This window comes from Camelus dromedarius, chromosome 1 (assembly GCF_036321535.1).
Source record: "Camelus dromedarius isolate mCamDro1 chromosome 1, mCamDro1.pat, whole genome shotgun sequence".
NCBI lineage: Eukaryota > Metazoa > Chordata > Mammalia > Artiodactyla > Camelidae > Camelus > Camelus dromedarius.
This window is the reverse complement of record NC_087436.1, coordinates 93,482,819-93,509,212: the sequence shown is the minus strand read 5'-3', so window position 1 is coordinate 93,509,212 and position 26,394 is coordinate 93,482,819. Positions and strand designations below refer to the sequence as shown.

Below are 26,394 nucleotides of genomic sequence, written 5' to 3'. Positions count from 1 at the left end.
GTACAAAGTTCCTAAGATTCGCTTACTATCTTGATACTCCCGACTCTTCCCTTCCTCTAGGATTTTAAATTTAGCAACCTCAAGTTCTACCACCAAGAGGGTTTCAGGACCCTAAACTAAGGTAGGAAAGATACTGTATAATTACTGTTCAATAGCTTTGTGGCATCTTATATGTTAATTCTTAACACCCACTAACGAGAAACTCTGCTCAGCATCCGATCACAACAAATAGTTTATTTTAGTACAGCCTTTCTCCTTATTGACTGTCTTATTTCAAGCCTCATTCAAAATACGACTTTTCTTTCTCAGAGAATTGCCTTTCACTTTATTCCAAGACTAACTGCATTCAGCTCTGGCCAATGATTTTAAATATATTTTCCAAGCTCCATAGTTGGCTACTCGTTCAGCCCCAAATAAAGCTGATTTTTACCTGGTCACATACCTCATGCCAATTCAATCAAGAATATGTGAGGTCTGACTATAAAGTAATAAAGCTGGGAGGGTGGTGTGTGCTTGGTTTATAGAATCACTTTCATTTCTTTACTTATCATTGTATGATGAGATTCTAAGGGAAAAATGTAAAGACATGTTTAACACCAAAAACAACAAAATCACCCCCTAAACTAGAGCTACTATTGACTTACTGGTCTGAACCACTCTAAGACAAATAGATTCAGAATACTGTGTGTTGATAGCCAGAAAATGTCAAACATAGATGTACCTGAAATATTTTATGACCATAAATATGAATAACAGAGTCTTCCCAGTCAGACCTATCTAATTTCATCAGCCTTCTGAAATGACATCTTTCACTAAAGCATCCTCGGGGAACAAACACAATAAGATAACATTAATTAAAATACATAAAACCATCCAGGAGGAGCAAGGAGCACACTACCTTTCTTTAAAGGGGAGAAATTGAACTAAAAACAGTAATCACTGTTTTGCCAGCTTAAAAAGCTAGGTCTTATGTAATGCCTGCAGCTACGATTCTACCAGACTCTCTCCAAGGTAGGATAATAATTAGCATGTTATTCATTCGTCTGGTATGCACCTAACTTTGTGGGCTGTGTGTGCATGCTCACTTGGCAACTTCGAGCTTCAGTTCTCTGCTACCTTAACGTTTGCCATTAAGCAGAATCCAAGAAGTTACACAGTACAATGTGCCATCCCGAACTACTATGCCAACAGTCGCACTATGCAAAAAATGAAGACTCTGCGCAGTCCTAATGAGACCTTCATTATTATCACTGCTGTGGCTCAGCTCTCCACTTCATTTGAGGACTGAAAACAGAGAACAGATTCCTGGGACAATCAGAAGACTGGCCAATCCTGTTGAAGACCTACCTGGATAAGGCAAAAGAAAAGAATCTTAAAGAGACAGGAAGGTTTCCAGCTTTGGTGCCTGTGGGGGTGGGGATGCTGTTAACTACAGCGGGGAACACAGCAAGTCCTAACAGGGTTAAAAAGTGGTGGCATCATACGTAGCTGGCAGGGATGTAAACCTGAACAACCACTCTGACAGGCTCCATTAAGGCTGGACAACATATGTACGCCTCACAACCCAGCAATGCCATGCCTGAGAATACACCTAGCAGAAATGCATGGTACATGTCCACCAATGGCATACACAGCAATGTTCATGGCACCATTATTCTCAATGGCCCAAAACTAGGAAACCAGATGTGTGTTAACAGTAATGTAGCCAAGTGGAAGTATATCCACATAATGGATGGCTACACACAGCAGAAAAGAATGAACTACTCCTACTCATAACAACATGGTGGCTGAGCAGAAGACGACCAACATGAAAGAGCACATCCTGTATGACTCCACGGACGTGAAGTTCAAAACAGGGAAAACTCAGGGATAGTGACAGAGGTATGATGGGAGGGGTACTCTCCGGAAGGGGACAAGAGGAAAGCTGTAGGAAGGATGGAAATGCTCTCTGTCTTGAGCTGGCTAATGGCTACCCTTCCACATACATATGGAAAAACTCAGCAAGCTGTACACTTAAGATCCTGCACATCCCTATATAGAAGCCATACCTTAAGTTTAGAATTTCATGAGTAAATTAAATTCTCCTAGCCCTGGAGCTTTATAGTGATAGCAAATTTCCTCCCCAAAACAACTACGTGATACAAAACAGGCTCACTTCAAAATTCAAGCAATAAAAGCATCTGAACAAACTGAAGTCCTCAGTACAAGTAAGTGCACACTTGTGTACACTCGTGTGTAACGTACATGCCGTTGAGCTTTCCTGAGGAAGTCGTTAACTAAATGGTCTGAACACGGCTCAGAGTCTTCAGATGTAGAACAATGGACCTGACATAGTAAGTCACCCCCTCTCCCCGACTTTCTCTCAAGCCCCCAGAAATAATGTACTGACCCCTCTTCTGTGTTAGAGGAACAGGTCTCTGTATGCTAACACTGCTTATCTGTGAGTCCCAGGGAGACAGGCTGGAGGCTCACTCATTTTTGTCACCTAAGCACCTTACACACTGCCCTAGCACAGGGCAGTAAATGTGTGCTTGGTTTTGAATAATTCAACACACTTTCAGTAACATTCCCTTAAAACTTCATGGCTAAAGATCAAGTGTCCCATCTTCTTTTATAACCATCCAAGTAGATGCAATGCAATATCTGTCATTATTTTTTCATTAAAAAGTTGACTTAATCCCCCAGTATTATCACCCTTGAAGAAATAAAAATGTCCCAGAGCTTCATGTATTGCTTAGCCCAATTTCACTGCAGTGTTTTTGCTTTCGAAAATGTATTGTATCAAAAGAATTCCCTGAGAAGGGCTATTTCTTACAGTTCTGCCTGTGATCATCTCATCTGGAAGTGGGATAAGAAGAGCAAGTATCAGTCATGAAAAGAAGGAGACAAGTCCTCCTTTATATAATCAGGTTTGGCTATTGACTATGCTTTGGTTTCCAATGTTTTGTTGTACAGATTACACCTCAGAGACAATTGCATACTAGTTTTGTAACTAGTCTTGTGTACCTGGCCATTGAAATATGGCTTCACTCCTGGAGTTAACTAAACTTTAACTCCTAAGTAAGAGAAAGCAGTTGAACCGACAAAAAGACTTCTCTAAGATCTGAGAAGAAAGCCAATGAAAGCTAATCTCCCATTCCTGATTAAGGAGAAATGAAGAAGGAGCTGGTGGTCTCTTTCTAACGGACAGAAGCAGCAAAAGGCTGGGGGAAGGAGACCCTAGGACAGCTATGAAATAGCTGCAGTTGGCCCACCATTTCCTATGTGGATGATGCATGAAGATCTAACAGGGTCAATTTAACTCTCCCCGGGGAAGAGCTCAGCAGGGACCCAAGGGAGTCAGGTCACATCTAAGACGTCACAAACATCACCCTGACAGAACCAGACTGTGAAAATATGTCATTCATGGGACCAAAGGACTAGGGGATGGAAAACCCCAAATATTTTCCTCCTTTGTCCACTCTGGCCAATGAACAGCCTCCTCTTCCCCTTACTAATGCCTGTGTGATTAACATGATCAAAGCACAGTTATGAACAATCAGCAACACTCTACTTAACTCAATGCTTAACTTAGGGTCCACTGAAAATGTCTATAACTACCAAATTATTTTTAAAGTGTATTTCTATGCACTCACTTATTTATTCCCCACCCCCCAACACTCCCTAGTAAACCCAAGTGTCAAAGAATTGCCAAGATTACCAATGCAACCCCCTCACCAGGTGGGGTGAGGAGTCTGAGAACTACAGGTGGGAACACCACTTCCCATGCCTCTGTTGTACTGGGCAGTCCCGACTCATTCTCCAGCGCAGCGGCCCAGGGATCACAGTGAATATTTGACCAACACTGAACATTTTCAGGACTCATCACTTGTCAGCAACGACAAAATAAATGAAGTTGTTTTTCCCATTTGTTCATTTTCAACTCCTTCATTTAGCCAACCACAGTTTTCACAAACCATAGTTGGCGGCATCTAGTCAAGTGATGTTTTTGACCATGGAGACCACACCATCGGATGCTGAGATGGATCTTCTGAAGTGTTATCCTTTCCTGAGGCAGGAGGATGGCACAAGTAGGGCACAGTCGTGGTAAGAGAGGCCAGATTACCAGGTGGTCTTTTCTGGAAGACCACCAGACCTCTGGAAGTGAGCTTGACAGTGAACCTGCTCACAGTGAAACTTGAAACCTTACTGGCTAAGAAACTGAATTTAAAGAAGAACAAAAACAAAAACAAAAAAACCTGGCAGAATTCTAGTCTCAGTTCAACTATTTTATGTACTAAAATTCTTTCACCTCAGTATTTCTTTCTAGATACCCAGAATACATTTACTTAAATAATATACTTTCAAACCTTTTTTCATCCACCAATTACCTTAGCAGTAAAACAGTGAAAAGATGAAAAAGACCTGCGGAAAAGAATGAATGTAACTGGTACCTAATATGTGACAGGCCCTCGTAGGCATCTTACTTATATACGTTACCGCCTATAAACCTCACAGCCTTTTAAAGTGGGAACTGTTATCTCCAGTCCACAGTAGAAGAAAACTGAGGTGTGACTTGTCCATGATCAGAGTTAGTGGCAGAGCTAGGATTTGGGGCAAAGACGGAAGGACACCCAAGCCTCAGACCTTCCCGGGAATGACGATCCTCCCACTGACATCCCAGAGCTCCCCAAATGGAAACCTGGGACTCCCCAAGGCTACTTTGATCAGCAAGCTTCACACGTTCCTTGCAGAGGCTGCCGTTTTCTGCATCATTACTTCTGCAGCTCTCCCAGGACCCAGCTGGGAACAGGACCACCGATGCTGCTGTCACAGCAGCTGTCTGAAAAACAGCACAGTCTCGGGCAGGGTGGAAGAGCTTGAGAAGGGAGAGAGAGAGAGAAGACACGCATGTGTGCACACAAAAGAGAAGGTGTATGTGTGGGTACAAAAATAAAAATAGTAGAACTGTAATAATAAGGATGTAAAGATAAATTTTTAAGTCATCCAGAACCATGGCCACATTTCTTTAATATGGGTAGTAAGTATATCAGGATCTAACATATTAGTCTCTACTTAATGCAAAATTTGTATATTTGAAATATTTTGTTAAGACAAAAATTTACAGATAGAGATACACAGATATCAACATGATACATATACACAGATGCACACATCTGGAAAGGTTACCCAGATTAGTAACTATTGCCAATGCTACCTACAGGGAGCAGGAAGAAAGAATGGGGCATTTATAGCTAATTCTGTATATCTAGAGAAGTAAATAAGACAAAATCTAATGAACGAGCATGAGTTTTCAATAATTACTACATTTTTACACAGAGATGCAATTTACTTGTAGATCTGACCTAGCTGATCACACCTCTCCCTTGAAGTACATCTTCCCTTGGCCTCTAAGACACCACACTCCCCCATCAGTGGCCACTCCTCAGTCTCCTTTGCTTCCGCTTCCCCTCATCTCTCCAACCCTAACCTATCAGTGCAAACCTTCTCCCTCTTCACTCTCTCCCTGGATGATCCTCACACTCCCAAACCTGTAACTCCAGCCCAGACCTCTCCCCTGAGCTCCAGCCTCCTAGATCCAACTGCTGGGCCTGTATCTCCAGACTCTGTCTATTAAACTCCCCAAATTATCATATTCAAAGCCGAACTCCTGTTCCACCCTGTCTTCATCCGTTTGGGTGGCTATAACAAAATACCATAGACTGAAGGCTTAAAAACAACAGAATTTTATTTCTCACAGTTCTGGAGGTTGGGAAGTGCAAGATCAAGGCACCAGCAGATTCGGTGTCTAGTGAGAATCCTCTTTCAGGATGCAGACTCCCAACTTCTCAAATCTTCACATGGTGAAAAGTAGAGAGGATTGGCAAACTCTCTCGTGACCCTTATAAGGGCACTAATCCCACATGAGGGATCCACCCTCGTGACCTTATCTAAACCTCCCAAGGCCCCACCTCCTAACAGCATCACATTAGAGGGTAAGGTTTCCAACATATGAACTTGTCAGGGGAGTGGGGGATACAAACATGACACTCCCCCAACAAAACCTGCTCCACTGGATCACAGTCTTCTCCATCTCATTCAGAGCTGCCTCAGACTTCCAGCTGCTCAGACTGCAATCCTTGGAATCATCCTTAACTCCTCCCTTTTGATGGCACCTCACATTCAACCCATCAATAAATCCTACTGGCTCCACTCTGAAAATACATCAAGAATCCAGTCACTTCCACTGCTACCAGCCTTGTCCGACTCTCCACCACCTCACACATCAGATTTCCACAACCGTCTTTGGACTGATTTCCCTGAGTTCCCCCAGCACTCCTGAAATCAATTCTCACACAGCTACCAGACAACCCTTGTGTAATGTAAGTCAGAGAGCTACCCTTGGCTGGGAACCCTCCAGTGGCTTCACACCTTAATTGGCATCAAAGTCAAGCCTGTTTCAATGGCCTAAGAAGCCCCCCAGGATGTTTCACCACCTTCACCCCACCTTTTTTATTGATCTGATCCAACCCACCCTTTCTCACCTCATTCCAACCACACCCTCATATCCTCTCACCCCTCGAACACCAATGCCTGGAACACTCCTTTCCCAAATATGCACAGTACAGGCCATCCTCCCTCACCTCTTTCAAGTGTTGACTCAAACGACTTCTCTGTAAAGTCTTCCCTGACTGCCCCCATTTAAAATCACATCCCCTCCCCTTATCTTCCCACCCCTCTGGTCTGGTTCGTTTTTCTGCACAGTACTTATACAACTGATCATGTCGATGACTTATTTTATTTAGTTACTGTCTATAATCCTGACCATGGATGCAAGTCCACAAAGGCTCAGGTTTTTATCTGCTGTGCTCACCGCTGCACCCTTAGCACCTCACTGCACTCGATAAATATGCTAGATGAATAAACAGATGCACCTTTGTTCAGCCACTTACTCTCACCATTTTTAAACAACTTAGTGTAAAACAATCCTATGATGACCAGTATGCTGTTTCTGTCCCGAATTTTCAAATCTAACGTCTCCCCAAAAGTGTCACTTATCAGCCTGCCCTGTGTCCAATGTAGTCAAGAAAGGCCTAATTTTTTTTTTTTGCAAGTAAGAGGAGGTTTAGAAGGCTCTACCCCAAATGTTAACAATTATTATCTTCAAATGTTGACATTTCTGGCAATGTTTACTTCTTACTTTCTTTCTGCCTAAGTCTTGTCATAATGAATACACTTGACTCTCATGATCAAAGAAAATCACAATTGGAAATGACCTCCCCCAACCCTGCCCTGGCTTTAAAATCTAAAAATAAAAGCAGATTGGACCACAGCTGAAATCACTCATGCATTTGCCATTACTGCACTGAGAAGTGTAGCCAGAGAAATCCCGAGGCCACACGCCTCCTTTCACCCCTGAACACCTGCCAACTGAGAGGCACCACCCACAGGCTGTGTTCCGGTGGTGGTTTTTTTAAACTTACACTGGTTCAGGACACAGACTGATGTCACTGAATAATTTGGAGACAATTAATGACAAACCAAACCATCTTTAAATTTACTGCTTAAAGATACAGGTGGTTCACCAGATTTAAAAACAAAACCATGTTGGCTCAACATGCTGGTTTATTTTTTTTATTTTGCCTAATCAGCAATCTGCACAAAGCTTTGTGCCAATGTCTGGCCTATTTTAATCATTTTTCTCCCTCTATTTTAACAATATGCACTTTGTTTAAACAATGTATTTTTTTTAACCTCCTAATTTCAATGTTCAAATGGTGAAAGTTGTTTTTTCCAGAGAGTATATGGACTCAAAGGTGTAGCATTTATCCAAGCCCACAGGAATCACTGAATTCAATTAAGAATGTTAAGTGAGCCTTCTCAACTTTTGTCTTCTCTTAGCAAATACAAGAGTAATAATATCATAAATTAAAGACAATGCTTTTTAAACACTTACTTTGGAAGGTACTGATCAAAGCACTTCAAATTAATATACCCATTTAATCCTTGCAAAGTCTGTTATCCCTTTTTAAAAGATGAAAATATAGAGGCATAGAGAGGTCAAGAAATTACCTTAAGGTGACACAGAGTAAGTGGCAGAACTTGAATCCTGGCTCTAGGACCTATACTTCTCATACCACTGTGAGTGACCACCGGGTGTATCTCCTGTGCATGCCACGGTGGTAAGACTTTGGATATACTACTCCCATTTCACCTAATATTCTTTCCTTCTTTTGCTGTCTAGAAAACTCCTATTTAGCCTCCAAAATCCATCTTTGGGAAACCTTCCCTGATATTCTAATATACTGAAAATTAATCATGCTCTATTTTCTACCACCATTTTCTTTGTTCATATTCTATTTCACTAAAATGTAAATAATTAATCTTCCCTGATTTACCTATTCATTCTATGTGAAAGGAAACTGTATCTGATACATATCTGAATTGTCCACACTTAATAAATATCAAAAGAATGAATTAATTTATAAATGTTAAACCTTTCTGGATCTATCTTATAATACAACATTTATTAAGTGTTTACTATTCTAGGCACATTATGTATTTTAATTCACTTAATCGTCCTATAACAACCCCATTAACAAAAGTGTAATTATTGTCACAAAAATATAAGTATAATGAATGTTAAAGATTCTATCATTACCCGAGGTCAAAGCTAGTTAAGAACCAAAAGTGGACCCCAGGCAGTTTGGCTCCACACTCATTGCCTTCCCAGTACATAGATTCTTTACTGGACTCTCCAAGGTCCAGAGGAAAGGCCAGACCCAGTTCTTGCCCGTAAACACGCCACGTGGAATCTACTTTTCTTCCCTCTTCACACTACTGGAGGGAATGATCACCTGAAGGATCTATGAGGGTTCACCCTGAAAACTCACTGTCAAGCAAGAGGCTTGTCATTGAAAAGGAAGCTCAACGATAACTGTTGAATGACCAAAAATCATTTCTATATAGCTTTAAAATGATGGATTTTTTTTTAACATGTAATAGTACCAGGCACTGTTCAAAGTATTAAACATACTTTATCTTCAAAACGACTATATGAGGAAGAGAAATATGGCGACGGTACTTCTTAGCCCTATTTTACAGATGAGGAAACAGAGGCACCACGAGTTTCAATAACTCGCCTTATAACTTGAGGTTCAAGATCACAACATCAGAATGTGAAGCCAGGATTCAAAGTCGAGCAGTCTGACTCTAAAGTCCTGACATTTCCTGTGGCTGCTGTAACAAACACAAACTGTGTGGCTTAACACAACAGAAATGTACTCTTACAGTTCCCGAGGCTTGAATTCTGATACCAAGATGCTGTAAGGACCATGCTCCCGCCTAAGCATCCAGGATAGGGTCCTTCCTAGCCTCTTCAAGCCTCTAGTAGCCCCAGGGAGGCCATGGTTTGTAGCAGAGTAACTCTGACCTCTGCCTTCATCTTCACAGAGCCATCTTTCTTCTCTGTCTGTGTATCTGTCTTCACATGGTGTTCTCCCTATCTGTGTCTGTGTCCAAATTTCTCTTCTTATAAGGATACCAGTTACAATGGTAAGGTCCCACCCTCCTCCAGTACAACCTCATCTTAACTTGATGACATCTTTAAAGACCATTTTTCAAATAAGGTTACATTCACAAGTACCAGGGGTTAGAACTTTAAGGTATTTTGGGGGTGGGGTGTGTGTGCGCGTGTGTGTGTGTGTGTGTGTGGAGAGAGACACAATTCTACCAGTAACAGATACCTGATATGCAACTGACTCCAGAGATGCAGAAAAATGACTCAGTTTTTCTAACTAGTTAATCCTCTTGATTGGTGCAAGATTTGCTTGTTCTCAAATCACTCCTCTGAATACAGAGTGGTGGTAAGATGTTTGAGATTCAAGGGTTTCTTTACATACAAGGTAAACAGAACACAATCAAAATATAAACATATTTTAAGTAAATGAGAAGCTTTGTTTATCATTAAAAAAAGCATGTATTTCCCTAGAATGGAAGCCAGCAGCATACCAGAAAAATTCAAAATAAAATACTTATAATCTGCTTACCTTCCCACTCTTTTAATTAAGCATACACCTCCATTTCTTCCATTAAGGCAATACTTTCGAGTTCTGACCAATGAACAGTAATTCAACAATATTCTATAACAGTGACCTATAATCATTTGATATTTTCTTTTAAAATTAATAGAAGTGTCCATTTCTTTTGATTCTTTGGGGTTTATAGCTAACAGATTAAGATTACATGCAGCCTGAAAATTTTTATTAACAAAAATCAGCCCTCAAGGAAACATGTAAATGAAGTACACAGCTATGCAAGTAAACACATGTGTTTCAAGTTTCTCCCATTGATAGCTTCCCTATCCTTCCAGAGTCTTCCGTCAGACTTGTGGGTTCACCCTACACCAACTATGCTTTGTTCAGCTGTTAATCATGTGAAACACATTTGCCACACACTGGAAACCTGACTTTCTCTGTGTGCTAAGGAAACAACCAGAAATTTCCAAAACAGGCTAATTCAGAATTTGGCCCTTTAAATAGACTTAGGGAAATTTTCAAGCATAAGTAATTATTAACCAACTCACTACTCAACAATTATTCTTTGAAATGTTTTTCTTAGATGACATCATTGATAACTAATTACATGAATACATCTCACCTAGATGGCAAAAAAGGACCACAAAGTTGCCTTAACTCATTTTAAATATCAAAATACAGCATTTAAGTCAGGATGCACAGTATACCAAAGCTAGTCCAAGCAAATTTCGTAGGGAAAATGGTAATTCCCAAAATCAAATTCTGGACCTGAAATTCCATTACTTTCTTGTATTCCATCATTGTCTTGATTCAAACAGAAATGGAAGTAGTAACGGCTTATTCTAAAGGATGGTTCAATTATTTTGGAAGAAACAAATGACCTATTTTTAAAATAAAGTAACAGACTTCCTGTAGGAAAAGACCACTATTAACAGGGAATAATTTAGCAAGTAAAATTCAATTTTGCTAGTACACCACATTAAAATGCAATTTTCAGACTAATATATTTACAGAACATTTCGAGACCGCCAGTCGCTCACCCCTGGCGGCTGGAGCTTATCCTTCCTAATTACACTGAGGGCATTCGCAGGACAGAATGCTCAGTGATTAGAGAAATAACTGATTTTTTTTTTCCTAAAGAAAAAATCACAATCCCAGTTACATCCTTTAAAAGTATATATCACCCTACAGGGTGTAGACATTGTCTTTGTTTAAACAGCAGTTAGAAAAAAATGCAAAGCAGCTACAATTACAACCAATGCAGTTGGTGTCTCTGACATGAGCTTTCTCATGCTGGTTGGTCCTTAGACTCTCTCTTCTTGGGAAATTCCTGCTTTTGCTATCCGGTAGCTCTTGTAGTCTCAGGGAAATATTGATTTAAGGTTGTGTGTATGCACTCAAGCACCTGCATTCACATTTACCGAGCCAAGTTCTGTCCTCATAATCTACCGTCAGCCTACCACCTGTTCGAGCTGGGTGCCCTTGGACAACCTGGCTTCCCCACCTGTCTTTGCAGATAACTGCAACAGTTATCTCATACAGGTGAGGCGCCCAGTGATTCCATGTAACGCGTTCATCACAGTGACTGTTGTGTCACAGTAAGTGCTCAATAAACATGAAGCCTTATCATTTCTCTAGGTCCTCCTTCAGGTGAGAAAAAGTAGGTCACTTCTACTGATAAGACACTGATCCAGGATCAAATCCCAAACCGTAGGTCTTCCAAACCTATCCAACTACAATATGAGGCATCAAACACACTGAGGAACTGCCACCACGTTCTCTGAAGACACTAAAAGGGGAGGAGTGAGGTAACAAATATCACCAAGACCATGGAGTTGAATATAAAGCATTAAAAACCTATTACCAATAACAAATGTCTCCCCATCAGCCTTTTTTTTTTTTAAAGAATTAACTTTTTAAATATTTTAATCCTAAATAGTATGTAAGTTTTTGATCAAGGACCATCTTCCATAGCACAGTAAAATATGTGGAGTTAATCTAGAATGTCTGGTCAACCTACTGATCATTTCTACAACAGGAAATCAAGAAAGTAAGTATCTTGTTCACTTTATAGCACACATTTTCACATTATCACAGAAAACCCCCACCCACCCAGGTAGGTATCATTCATTCTAGATATTCTATAGATGGAGAAACTGTGGCTCCAGCAGGGTACCTGCTTTTACCCACCTATTCCAGGGCAGGGCCCAAATTGGAAGTGGATTCTGTCCAGATCTAAAGTCTATGCTCTCTTTAGAACAACACAGACAAGCAAAAGAAGGGTTCTGCCACCTGGTCATTTGGCTATAAGGGCACACTCAGCAGTATAAATGTGAAAGGTGCCACGGTTTTTGAGGACATCCCAATGAAGATTAATTTTTACCAAATCACTTCATCCCCAAGTAGAAGTCAGTAACACACACAGTCAAAAACATGGCCCACATAGAGCATACCCAGTTCACAATTTGCATCTGGGTCAGTGTTAGTTCCACACTAAAGAAAGCTTTTGAAAGCTTTCAGGGTCAGGTTCAGGTGAGTGGCACCTCCACCTTCCCCAGCTCCTGGGGTCCTTGCCCTCCCGTCCCTTAGAGCCTCAGCCCCGGTGGCAGATTGCACAGAGGTTAGGACAGGCCCTGAGGTGCTTCAATCCAAAGCAAATTAATTCCTCCTCCAGGTTCCAAATGACAATCAGTCGAGACTCCTTGAGTCACAGTACCTGGGCTGGTGAAGACCCAGGACTGGTTTTGTTTTTTGTTTTTTGTTTTTTGTTTTTTGTTTTTTAATTTATTGATTTTTGTTGTTGTTAAACTTTTGGGTTTTTTGTGGTAAGATATACATAACAAAATTTATCATTTTAGGCATTTTTAAGTGTATAGTTATGTGGAATTAAATTCATTCACACTGTTGTGTAACCATTACCACCATCCATCTCCAGAACTTTTTCATCTTCCCCACCTGACACTCTGGACCCATTAAACACTAACTCCCCACCACCTCTTCCCTCCAGACCCTGGCAGCCACCCTTCCACTCTCTGTCTCTATGACTCTGTCTTCTCCAGGCATCACAGCTAAGTACCTTCATACAATACTTTCCCTTTGGTGACTGGCTTGTGTCACTAAGCATAGCAAGCAGTTCTCTCTGTTCCCAGTTAGTCTCCTCGAAGAAACACCCCTGAAATGCATATCCTTTAGATGAATTAAAAATGAATACAGAAGAATTACGATTTTCCCTTTTTCTCACTGCTAAAAGGATATAAAAACACTGAGGATGGCTGGGGAAGAAGAGAGAGAAAGCCAACAAAGTCACCCACAACATCACCATGAAATGTTTGTTCATTTCTACCCATTCTCTCATCATCTTTTGCTTTATGCAAACAAAACTTTATAACTGCAGTGCACGTTGGGCACCCTCTTCTTTTAGCTAAACCATCTATCAAAACGATATATCTGCAAGTATTTCAGAAGTTAACTTTCAAGGTCAACACTAAGGAAAAGTAAATGTGCTTTCATGAAAACTAGTATCCACCAGTGGGGGAGGGTATAGCTCAAGTGGTGGAGTGCATGCTTAGCATGCATGAGGTCCTGGGTTCAATCCCCAGCACCTCCTCCAAAAAATAAATAAATAAATAAATAAATAAATAGATGATAGATAGATAGATAGATAGATAGATAGATAGATAGATAGATAGATAGATAAACCTAATTACCTCCCCAACCACCCCCCCAAAAAAAACTTGTATCCACCGAGCTCTCCTATGATAGAAGTAAGTTTAAATTGCCTTAAGTTTCACTCTAATACAAGGAAATTTTTTTCGGCAAAATGGTACCACACTGTTGAATTGTTGGTGCTGCAGAAAGTAACACCTTTACAAACATTCATACAACAATCATTTAAATGTTAAGCAAAAATGTATATCGTCTATGACTGTGGCCATCCATCCCACTATTCTCAGTGGAAAACCACACAACAGCATCTAATGAAAATCCCATTTTCTTTACAAGAAATAAAGCTAATAATGCCAAAAATCAACACTCTCCCCAGTTGTCTATTTTTATTGGCTTCTCTTGTAAGCCACACGTTCTCAGAACAAAAGGGTGGAAAAGATAAAATTCAATAAAACGCCACATCTTATTTTTGTTTCTTGTTTCTACTTGGAGCTTGTAAAATATACACATAACAGCAGGATCTAATACCAGTAAAGGAAAATGATTTAAGCTAAAATAAAACTCGAGTCAGCAGGAGATGACTTTGATCGGGAGACCATTATACATAAGTTGATGGAATGCAAGACTTCCTTTATTTATTTTAGCACAAATAACCCCAAGTCCTGGAAAAAGAGACATTTTTAGAAAACGACACTGACCCAGTTGCATAGTCTCATGAATAAGAGCGGGGAGCGTTACTTCTGTTGCACCGCTGCTCATACACTTTCTGCTCAAATCATGGGAATATATTTAATTCGAATGCCGGAGACTTTCACCCCTGAATTTCGAGGTAATAGACGGTTGAAGACATGGAAGTCCTGACCACATTCGTGGTATCCAACTTATCTGCTTTCACGTTAAATCTCCTGTCTCATTCAGGGAAAGTGCCGATGCCATGAAAAGAGGACACTGACAAGGGGGACCAAAAAAGACTAATCACTGCAAATTCAAAGTGTAAGTTCCCAGAACCAGAAGGAACCCCCAAGGGACTCCAAGCCCTAATTCTCCCCAGTGCTCCACTCCTGGCTCTTCCCTGGGTGGAGGGTTTAGGGGGCTGTTCCATCTACATCTGCAGCTTCTTTTAACCCTCTGTTTAGTGAAGTGCTGCTTCAACTTTCTAGAAACTGCCCCAAGCACAAAAAATCAGCAGCACAGGAGAGGAGCTTCTTCCCATCCCTGACAACTGAACCAAACACCCTTTTACTCTGATTATTCTACCCACATAAATATTCTCTCAAAAAGACTCATCCCAGGCTCTTCCTCAAATGAAAATTTTCAGTGAGCTCACCCCACCTAGACCCTTTCCTGGCTCTGTGCCAAACAAGAACCAGACTGGTCAGAGAATAAGACTCTTCAAAGATACAGACCTAGCCCACCTGCTCTGACTTCAGGAAGAACCAAAACTAAACACATCTCAACACAAAGGAAATCTAAAAGCCAATGTATGTGTGTGTGTGTGTGTGTGTGTGTGTGTGTGTGTGTGTGTGTATTTTACATTGGGATTCAGAGTCTAAAATGTCAGGAAAACCCCAGTCCAGTGTTAACCAAGCCTGACCCCCAGGTTTATTTTTCTCGTCCCTAATGCTCACCCTCAGCCACTCCAGCAGGTCACTCCTCTCTCCCGCCTTCCACCTAGAGTCAGCTGACCTCCTAGGCACTGTTTAGATACCCAAAAGAAGACAGAATGCAGTCATAATTTGAACAATTCAGGTCAAAAACCACTCTCCATTCACTCACTGAGGCAAAAGCAGTGCAGAAATGGCTTGAGTCTCGAGGGCATTATAGCCAGCTCCTCCCCTGAATGCACTGAATGAGCAATGACCTCTCGGGCTCTAAACACAATTGATCTCTGGCCTCAAGTTGTGGCACTGTTCAACTGAGCACGAGGCATGAGCAAAACCAGTATGAGAAATCCTGTCCCCACCAAAGATGCTACGGCCTCTACAAAGATGAGAAAGCTGCTGGGGGGTGAACAAAGAGCAGTCTGCCTCACGTGAGTTGTTCTTCTAGGTGCACGCAAAGCAGGACCTTTACAGTTGGCTGTCCACGGCGCGCACGGAGAAACACTAGTTCAGAAGAAACTGAGCAAAATGGACCCACAGGCCAATGCTAGATTAAATGAAGTTAATCAGCCTCTTTCCAGCAGGACGTCTTGAATATGTTGCTGGGGAGAGTGGGTAGATGCAGCTTTCTGAATTTAACGGCAGAAACCTTTATTCACAATGTATTCCCAATCACTTGAGTTTCCAATCACTTTGGGGAACAGTGCTTTCGAGGACATGGGAGGAAGGTTAGAAGCCGAGGCCTAGAAGAGCAGGCACAATAACAAGGCGACATCAATCCAGTTTTTGGGACTACAGGAACATCAGGGCTCCTTGAAAAGATTTTTTTCTAATGTATTCCTTGACTATCCTTGTTTTTTAATTGAAGTATAGTCGATCTACAATGTTGTGTTAGTCTCAGGTGCACAGCAAAGTGATTCAGTTATACATACATACATACATGTATTCTTTTTCCATCATAGGTTATTACAAGATACTGAATACGGTTCCCTGTGTAATACAGTAGGTCTCTGTTATCTATTTTATATGTAGTAGTGTGTATCTGTGAATCGCAAACTCCTACTTTATCCCTGCCTTCAAAGAGATGCTTTGAAGTGAGGCCCTGCACCATTCTCTTGGCCTGAAATTGCTCCTCTCCATGTCATGATCTCGACATGGCCACCAATTACTGCCACTCAGGAAACAGCTCAGTAGTCACCTACTAGGACCAAATACCTGCTAGGCACTTTGCATCACATCCCCGTCTCCATGTTCTTCATAACCTCTCGCACGAAGACAGCAGAGCGTGGTACTCAGTGCCATACCCTCAGGGCCCACTGGCACATAGTAAGAGCTTAATAAACTTTTGCAGAATGAGTAAGTAAATGAGGTATTCTGGCTATCCCTCCCTCTGGTTTGGAGAAATGATTACTTACACATCTGTTTATATTTAATTTGGGTTCAATATGATTTATTATTTCAAATAAAGAGGCCATGCTTATGCTGTGGTTGCTAAATTAAATGACATCTGCATTTCCTGTGGACACATATTTTCATACTGAGCCACTATAAGAAGACTATGTATTTCTGAGTCCTTCCGGAAACAATAATGGGTTTAAAGTGAGCCCCTCCCTTAGACTTCTCTAGAATTTGAACATAAAACCACAAAGTTAACCAGCTCTTACATTAACTCATACCAACCCATTAACATCATCATAATCGGGGATAAACTCTCAGGAAAACTAGATGCTGAAAATATCCTGGGGCATATTTATCAAAGCCTCCAATGATAAAATTCTTTTCCATTCATATACTCATTCTTTGACAAATGTTTATCAAGCACCCAGGACTTCCTAAGCACTGGGAACACAACGATCAGGAAGTCACAGTATATCCCTCGAGAACTTAGCAGCTGAGGAGGGGAGCCAGGGAAGTAAATGGTTACAACCCTGTGTGACAACAAAGGCGGGCTGTAAGTGGGCGTAAGGAGTCTACTGGGGGAGCGAGACGAGCCAGTCACCCTGTCCCGGGTGACTATGTACCCCAGTGGTCTTCCAAGTGAGGTCCCCAGACCAGCAGCATCAAAATCACCTGGGAAGTTGTTAGAAGTGCAAACTTGCATCAGGCCACACCAAAGACCTGTGGGATCAGAAACTCTGGGGTGGGGCCAGCAATGTGTGTTTTAATAAGCCCTCGGGTCATCCTGACACACACTGAGGTGGATGATGATTAAGCTACTTCCTGAAGGAGGAGCAAAAAAGTCAAGCAGGTAAAGAAGAGGCAGATGGTAAGAATGGTTGCAGGCAAGGGGAACAGGATAAAAGGCCCAAGAAAACCTGGCACCTTGTAAGAACAGTGAGGCTGGAGCTCAGCACAAGACAGAGAGCTCAGCAGATCATGAAAGGGGTCAGGTGCAGCGCCAAGGAGCTGAGCTCCTCCAGAGGGCAGCAAGGAGCCCTGAGGGTTGGGACGTGCCCAGACCCCTACATTTCAAAAGATCACCTCGGAGGCAGTGTTGAGAACAAGGAGAGGCCACGAAGAAGGAGCTGCAGACTCCTAGGTGAGAGGCGATATGATGGGAAGGAAAGTGGAGGCACCCTATCAGAAATGGCTGGCAGTCAGGGCGTCCCAGGCAGCTGTAGAGACGGAGGCACCAGGGGTGCAGTGGGACAGACTGAGCATCCCTTCTCCTGGGAAGCCTTGCCTGACGCACACCCCACACCCAGCCAGGGCAGGTGCTGGTCTGGGAAGCAATGAATGCTTCCGGTAGTACACATCACATTTACCGTAGTTAGTTGTTTAGCTTCAGTCTTTCCCTACAGACCGACAGCGTCGAGCAGGCAGAGGCAGTGGCTGTCCTGGTCAGTTTCCACGTACATCCTTTGGTACAGCGCCCAGAGCCTGGGAAGCCAAACTGAATGAATGGAGCTGGACAAGCCAGGAGGCCACGGAGAGGCCACTGCTCTCATTCGGGGGAGAGAGGACTGTGTCGTGGGGAAAGAATTAGATAGCTATTATCAACTGAATTTAATTTTTCTCTAGTCTGCTAATACCATTCAAAACACCAAATGAAAAAAAAAACATTTAAAAGTAAATCATGTTATGAAAATTCAAAAGTAAATCTGATCTGTTGAGTAGAGTGGAGTCCACAAGCTCGTCTCCTTGCCGAAAGTCAGAAAGGATCATGGTTTGAGCATATTTGCAAGTGAAAATACAACACAGTTCTAGGCCACAGACTGCCTAGAGACTGCCACCTAATTGAGATAACAAGTTTGCTTCCTTTTGTTTTCAGAACAACTCTGCAAAGCCCCTAAGTAGAGGACAGAGACATTGCAAATCCCACTGAGACAGTCAGAGTCTTTGCTTTGATTTTTAGAAATGATTTCAAACAGGCAGATAATGTTGTGACCTAATTACAGGGTATTTTGGAAACAGCAGGCACCTAACTTGGGGGTGGAGTTGGTGGGCGCAGAGGGAAGAGTTACTCAGCAGGCAGTACCACCTGCCTCTCAACCCTGCACGGAGTTTTATAGAGAAGGGAGCTGTGATGATCAGGAAGTAATGCAACGTCTCCCCTGACCTGCTTCCCGTCTTCTCACCATTCCCAAAATAGACAGAGCTAAGGAAAATCATAAATATATTTCCCAGTCCTCTAGGGGGAAGGTTCATTAAAGGCATAAATTTGGATCCCTGGGGGGAAAAAAAAGGATGAAAGGCAAAGCTATCAAAAGTCCTAGAATCAAGAGATGGAAACAGTGGGAAATAAAGGCCATGGACAAAAAGGAACCAGAGAAACAAAAACAATGCGCAATTCTTACAGCAAAGCAAACTGAGAGGTGGTGCCACAGGTTTGCTCGGCTATCCTGGATTCTCCAAACTAAATTCCAGCTCTTCAGAGTCAAAAGCTAAAGTTTTTGCTTGAAACTAAAAATAATAATAACTGTTAAGGTCTTACCTTATGCCAAGTTTTGCTGTGAGCCCTTATCATTCATTCACCCATGAAATCCTCATAACAACCACACTGTGAGGAAACTTGGGCCGTGTAATTCTGTTGCCCAAATGTAACTGTGACATCCACGACCACGTGGCTATGGAATTGCAGAGCAGTACTGGAATCCTGAGAGTCTGGCTTGTGACCACCGAACCTCTAGGTACCCCCTAGGCCCGTCCTGCGCTTGGACGAGTTAGCAGCATCCTTGGCCCCCACCCACTTGATGCCACCATGATGGCAATCAAAAATGTCTCCAGAGAGTATTGCCAAGTGTTCCCGGGGTGGGGGGCAAAACTGCCCCCTCTGAGAACCACAGCCATAGACATTTCAAGGCCAAATCTCTAGGTCCTTTCTAGAAGCAGCAGCAAATCCTAGGTGTCGGATGGCAGGCTACACCAGTTCCACTGAGTCAGAGAAACATGGAAAAGGAGACAGCTGAAGGGTTTTCTGCAGTGGGGCTTACAGCAGTCCTTTGCCACCACTCCTGTTCTGTACGGCTCCCGACTCTCCATCCCCTCAGAGCCTCACCCGCGTGCCCCTACTGCAGCACCTGATGAAGATGCTCTGGTACACTCCTCTCCATCTTCCTGAACTTCACACCGTACCTGGCACAAAGCATTGCTCAGGAACCATTTGCTGAACAAAGGCATGGGCAAATGAAGCCAAGCTTTCTGGGCGACCCCAACTGAATGCATGTCTGTCTTCACTAGTGATCTGGAAAAGCTATCAATAAATAAAGCTTGGTTAGCGGGGAGGATAAGAGCCTCTGGTCAGAATCTGAGGTTGAATCAGTGTTTCCTGAAGTATCTATACCCCTCTGAAGCTCACTGTGAGTCCAGACCATGCTTCAGCCCTGCTCAGAAATTCCAATTATATTCATTCACCCAATAGTGAATCAGCTCAAGAAACCTAACTCATGCTAAGGAAATTCTATTTATTCATAACTTCCACTGACACACAGTACTGCCCAGCAAATCGAGATCCTCAGTGTGGCGGGTGTGCTGACTGACTCTTGCCCAGGACAAAGGTCTACTTGGGAAACCAAATGAAGATCAGAAGGTAAGAACAGAGCCATTAACCAGGAGCATGCAGAATGCTCCCAGGAAGAGGCACCCACCACCCTCACTCCAGACCCATCACTCGAGTAGCCAGAAGCCTCAAGTCGGCCTCAGGGCTGCTGGAGAAGCTCTGAAATCCTCACATCAACTTTCTCCAGTCACCAGAGGCCTCTGTCACCCCAGTGCTGCCTCCTGATTGGCATGTGACAACCAATCAGATTCTGGTGCATTTTATTTATAGCAGAAATATCCTAGACTGGCATCTGCCCAGAAAGATTCAACACAGCCACCCTTAGTTTCAAACATATTTAGAAATTATATCTGGATTTTCCTACTACTCAATTTGTGTTCAGAGGAAAGAAATGCACATTGGAGCCATAACCGAGAGGCAACAGCTCCACCACTCAGTATGCAGATTTAGATTAATGTCCATTTTGAAAATGGAGGAAAGATGAAAATTTCACCTTTTTCCCCAAAGGCTGAATTTAGGAAAGTTTCATGCTGTGATGTGAAGAAGAAGAATACAGGCTTTGTTTAGAGCCTGGGCAAGTCCTTTAATGTTTCTGAACCATAGTTTCCTCACCTATAAAAGGAGAAGAAAGGAGGTACCCCAAAAGACTAAGTGAAATGTTCCCTCTACAGCAGCAGGCAGAGCTTGCCCTTAATTAATATATGTTACTTCTCCCTGTCAGTTCCTCAACAACTCATGGACTCCTCTGTATTGATTACAGTTCCAGGTCAAGCATCAGTGTTCACTGTGTAGCCTTTAGTGAAAAGGACTTCAGTTTCCTTATCTGTAAAATGGGAACAGCACCACAGTGGTTTGTAAGAATTAAATAGGGTAAAAGCTACAAAGCTCTAGCACAAAGTAAGAGTTCCACAATATTAATCATACATTATTATTATGACCAATGAGATCCAAATAGTACTAAGCACAGATATTTAAAGTATTATCTGAAAATACATTACTACCTATTTCCTTAAGCTACTCTTTAAAACCCAGAAATAATTTGCAGGGTTTTTGGTTTTGTTTTGTTTTGTTTTGTTTTGTTTTACTCACCCCCCACCCCCTAACAGCAACTCAGACTAAAGGTGAATAATACGAATTCCATGAGTAAATTATTCATAAACTTCCTCTAGTGCTTTATCAAGGCCCATCCTGGAGGGCATGATACAGCAGAGGTCCAAACCAAACTGGCTATAACACAAATCTTAGTTCTGTGGCTTTAACTCCATCAGCATTTCCTAGAATCACCAACCCTGAATTGCTAAAGCGTGCTATTTTGGCAGAAAGAGGCCTGCACGCAATGAAACAAACACCAAGATCTGTCATTTTGAGGCCCTGCTTGCTAAAATTGACATTTCAGTCACTTGTCCTTTCTGCTCTCTCAGAAACTCATCTTTCATCTTGATGCTTTCCTTGTCATTCTTGGGCTATAATTCAAAAATAGTTGCTGGTTCCCAGAGCACTTTCAAAATTAGCTGCTTCTCAGCTCCTGAGACCTTGGGTCTGTTCCAGTGACTTGACATTCCTGGAAGGCCCAGAGGCCCCATCAGCCCACCCACAAGCTCCAGTCTGGCCCAGTCTCCACGACTCAGCTTCATCCTGAGGGTAGAGCTCTCTCCATCTCAGGCCCAGATTCCCAGACTGATCAATTTCATGGACCATTAAGCTGCCAAATAAAAATATTCCCATCAATTCATATCTGAAATCTTACCCCCTAACAGAATGGTATAATCCCAGAGAAAACAACACATCTTTTTATTGGAACACACTTATGAAATATTCACTACATGGTCATCATTATCACTTGGATAAGGATGGAGGAAACATCACCAACAGACAGCAGTCCTAGCACTGTGATGTGCGTGTATTAGACACTCAGTTACTTATAAATTGTGTAGAAGCTGAGATCTGATTCATAGGGCAGCGATTTGGGAAATGCTACATTCCACACCACTAGTAATGCCAAGCCTTCTTTTTTCAACAACAGCATTCCCCATCACTCTCTGGAGTTCTGCAGGTTCTCCTCAACCTCATCCTTCTAAAAGCACACTTCTCCTAGCTCACTTCCAAAAGTGCATTCTTTTTAGTCAACTTGAAAAGGAAAAAAAAAAAAAAAAAAAAAAAAACCACGCTTCCTCCCACTCCAAGCATTCCTGAAGCATACTTTCCAGTCGAGTTACACTTCAAAAACCTATTATTACCTAGCGGACAAAATTTTGCACGATTTCCCCAAGAGACAAAGGACAGAATGGTTTGCTTTATTTATAACCACTATCAAATCATTAACAAACAATGAAGAAAAACTCTAATCCGTAATTCCAAACCATTCATTGTTTCCATCATTGTCCATATGAACCTGCACATTTTATATACCAATCAATGATACACTGTCACTTTTTTCCTGATTATAAAAATGATGCCTGTCTGAGCATTTGTTCAATGCTTAGAAGACTAGCTAAGATTCAAATATTATGGAAATAAGATTGTGTAGAAAATAAATGTCTCCTGTAACTACACGCAATGGCCTCTAATACCTTCAAACCCGTCAGGGCTTCTTTCTTCTTGTCAAATTGTGATGACTTGATCTTCCACCCTCCGTGTGCCTCCTCTCTTCCAGCTCTCATCTGGTGTTGGGAGTTACTGCCCGACTCCTACCAGGGGCCCAGCAATCTCAGAGCCCGGTTATGATCAGAAGCAGTAGATTCACTGTCTACTTATTATCACTTATTTAAATGCTGATAACTCTGGCTTCTCATCACCTGCCTCAAAGGTTAATGAGGCTGAGTTTTGTGAGCATCTTAAAAGCAAAATACAAAAAAGAAAAACAAAAAAGCAAAATACACTGCAAATACCAAATAGGATAGGTTTCCTTGGCTCTCTGCCCCATCATCATAGCTTGCCCCAGCACCCCCAAAAAAGTTCACGTAGGTGCATTCCAACAGCTATCACTCCTGCTATAGCAGCAGCCAACCATGGGCACCTGCTCAAAAGAGTAATGACACTAACATGAAATAATGTTAATTTTATTCCAGAGGCCAAGGGCTGCATTTCTGGTCAAGAGCTGAAGAGACAGCACACGGACATGGGGAAAAGCTTGCCAAAATTTTACGTGGGTGGGCCCTAGCAACCAAGGCACAGGACACTCCTCTGCAGCCCCAGAGGAAGCTTCTTTCTCAGATGATCTAAATGCCCAAGAGCAGAATCTCCCCTCAGAAGATGCTATAAAACTGTTTCAAGTATCTAAACAGCTTTACCCAAATCAAGCATTAACTTATCTCCTACCTAAACTTGGCAGCATCACAGAGTTAATTTTATGCCAACCATTCTTTGACAAATTAAAAACTAAAAGGGATGTAGGAACTGGCCAAAAAGGAAAGGTATTCCACAAAGCACGACAGGCCAGACTTAGTCCCATCTTTTCAAATGGCTGCATCACAGATCCTTTTACTGAGACAAGAAGGCCCAACAGAAGCCCAGAGGGTGCATTCTACTGCAACTCCTTCATTTTACAGATGGGAAAACTGAGACCCAAAGAGGTGGACTGACTTTCTCAAGGCTACAGAGTAAATTTAAGTAGCAGATGACCCCTGGCCCAGAAATAAGTCTTGGGAGTCCCTGGCTGGAGATCTTTCCACCAAATCCCACCTGACTCTTTATCTAAAGTGGAGAGTCTGTCCCTCTGCCTGTGACAAAACATTTCAACCAAAAGAAACACCATCAACACATGTCAACACGCAGAATATGCACTAATACGTACAATTAAAATGGGTAATCTGGGCTTAACTTCCTTAAGTTTATTTGTTGGTAGTACAACACTGCTGAAGACAAATGAACATAAAACAGTTTTTTAAGTCTGCACAGAAGCTTCTAAAAAACATTCAAATCATTTGAGACATGCTGTTCCAATCAAATCTAATTCTAAATAACAAACCAAATATGTTTTAGAAGCGAATGTTTACTGAATAATAATGAAACCAGTTGAAGTTAGTCTCATATGAGATGAAACTTTCAAGTTCTATTGCTGTGCAAGCAGAGGACTGCCCCCCTCCTCAGAGGGATTTTTCTTGGGAAGCTGAAATTTATGTCAAAGATACGGACACATAAGATAATATATGTAAGAAGCTGAGTATCAGACTTGACACACAGTAAGTATTGAACAAACGCTAGTTTCCTTAACATGGAACAAAAAAATAAGTATCACCTCCATAACTAGTAATACTTTCTTACAATACTCTCCTAAAAGTCTGTCCTATGCCCCTGGAAAACTTCAGGTGTTATATCAGCAGGGTATTGGCTATTTTAATAGCATAACTGAAGAAGGTATAGAAACACAACATTCCATTTCTCTTAAAAGATAAATTTAGATACTGTGAAATCAGGGTAATCAGCGTAACACTGTTTTAGTATAATGGTAAGCCTTTCAAGTATTAATTCCTGATTGATTCATGATTAATAAAAAAGAAAAAGGGGGTGGAATTCAATGTTTGTTTCTCTGTTGGCAGGGAAAGAAAATAGTCATTAAAAAGTTGAAACATGACATAAAAAAGAGTTAACAGCTTACAGTATTCTGTCTTTGTACATGTGGATTCTTACACCATTTAGTAGTCTTTCCCTAAATAATTTTTCAGTCAGTATTCTGGTTACTCCAGTTATCTATAAAACGCCAGTATTTTACACTTCAGCGCACTGAGTTTTCTACTACCACTTTATAAAAGTTTTAGAAAGTGGGACTGTGCTGACTCCTTGCAGGTGAATTATTAATTAAAAGTATCCTTTTGAAGAGAGAATGAAAGTATGTTAAAAACACCTTCCCTGGAAAAGGATCTCAACTTTAGAGTCCTTTCTCAAAAGTTCTGAGCAAGCATCTAGACCAAACCCAGCTTATAAAGACCCTGAATGATTTTTCGGGGTCATCCAATAAGTTCACGACCAAGGGACAGCTACAGAAATTTTGCATCTGTTTTCTCCCTGGAGTTCCAACTACAAGCCCATTGTATTCTACCGCCACCTGTGTTCTCAGCATATCCCCCAGCGTGGAGGTTCCCCATCCTCTCCACCAATGCCTTGTTTTCAAAACAGTGCCATTTCCAGGACTCTGCAAGTTACAATAAACAACTGCTGAGTAAATACTGCTTTCAAGCAAACTAAAAACACAACAAAGCGGCTACCTAAGTTCATAAAGAAATCCCCCTTCCTGAAAGGTCTGCTACACGAATTCAGATATTCTTAATTGTCATAGCCATTTGAGGACAAGATTTTAAAACCATGGTGGGGGGGTAGTCAAAGACTTAAGGGACAAAAACCAGAACAATGGATCAGGAAAGCCACTGTTTGCTTTTTAAATCAGTGAAATGTTAAAACAAATGTCAAACCAAGGCCAACCTCACAAAGTTTCCTCATTTCTTGGAATTCAAACACCACTGCTGGCAGCATTTTATGACAACCCTTTAAATATTTTACCTAAGTCATCAGGCGCAACATAAAGCGGGTGACTGAGGGACTTCTTAAAACTGGGTCCAGTCTTGTCTGAGCTTCGGACACTGACCTTAATGCTGGCCCTCCCCAACCACTCAGTCCATCCACTACAGTCTGTGACAGTCGTGGCTTAAACTGAGCAGAGCTTGACTACAAAACGACCACAACTCGAAATCTGATTTCTCCAATTTCTCATTAATTTTTTAATTCAAGCCCCACGCTCTTTCGGCCTTTCGCCCCTGATCCCTCAGTTCTAGATCCCTTCGCCTACGTCAAGATCACCTTTCATTGTTCCTATGGGACCCCGCTTCCCTATCCCCGTCCAGCAATGTTTTCCTAGCACAAATGTCATTTCTAGCGTTCAACCCTCCATTCCGCCCGGCGGGCAGCAGAGTGGCTTTCAAGACCAGCTTCCCTGATTCGGTCCCCTTCGCACAGCCATTTTCTAGTTAAAACGCTCCCCGCCTCCGAGGGAGAAATGAACTTTTCCCCGTTTGATCTCGCGGCGTCTAGGCTCTGAACCCCCGAGAAGCCAGCCGGGTCTTCAACTCCCCGACAAGAGCGCGCTACCGCCCCAGCCGCACAGCGGAGGCCGGTGCCA

The 26,394-nt window shown here is 42.0% G+C and overlaps 1 protein-coding gene across 11 annotated transcripts in view; it reads right to left on the bottom strand.

Annotated features, from left to right (window-relative positions):
* Window positions 1-26,394, bottom strand: part of APBB2 (amyloid beta precursor protein binding family B member 2) — a 333,398-nt gene that overhangs the window by 306,354 nt on the left and 650 nt on the right. The gene's annotated exons all lie outside the window — the stretch shown is intronic.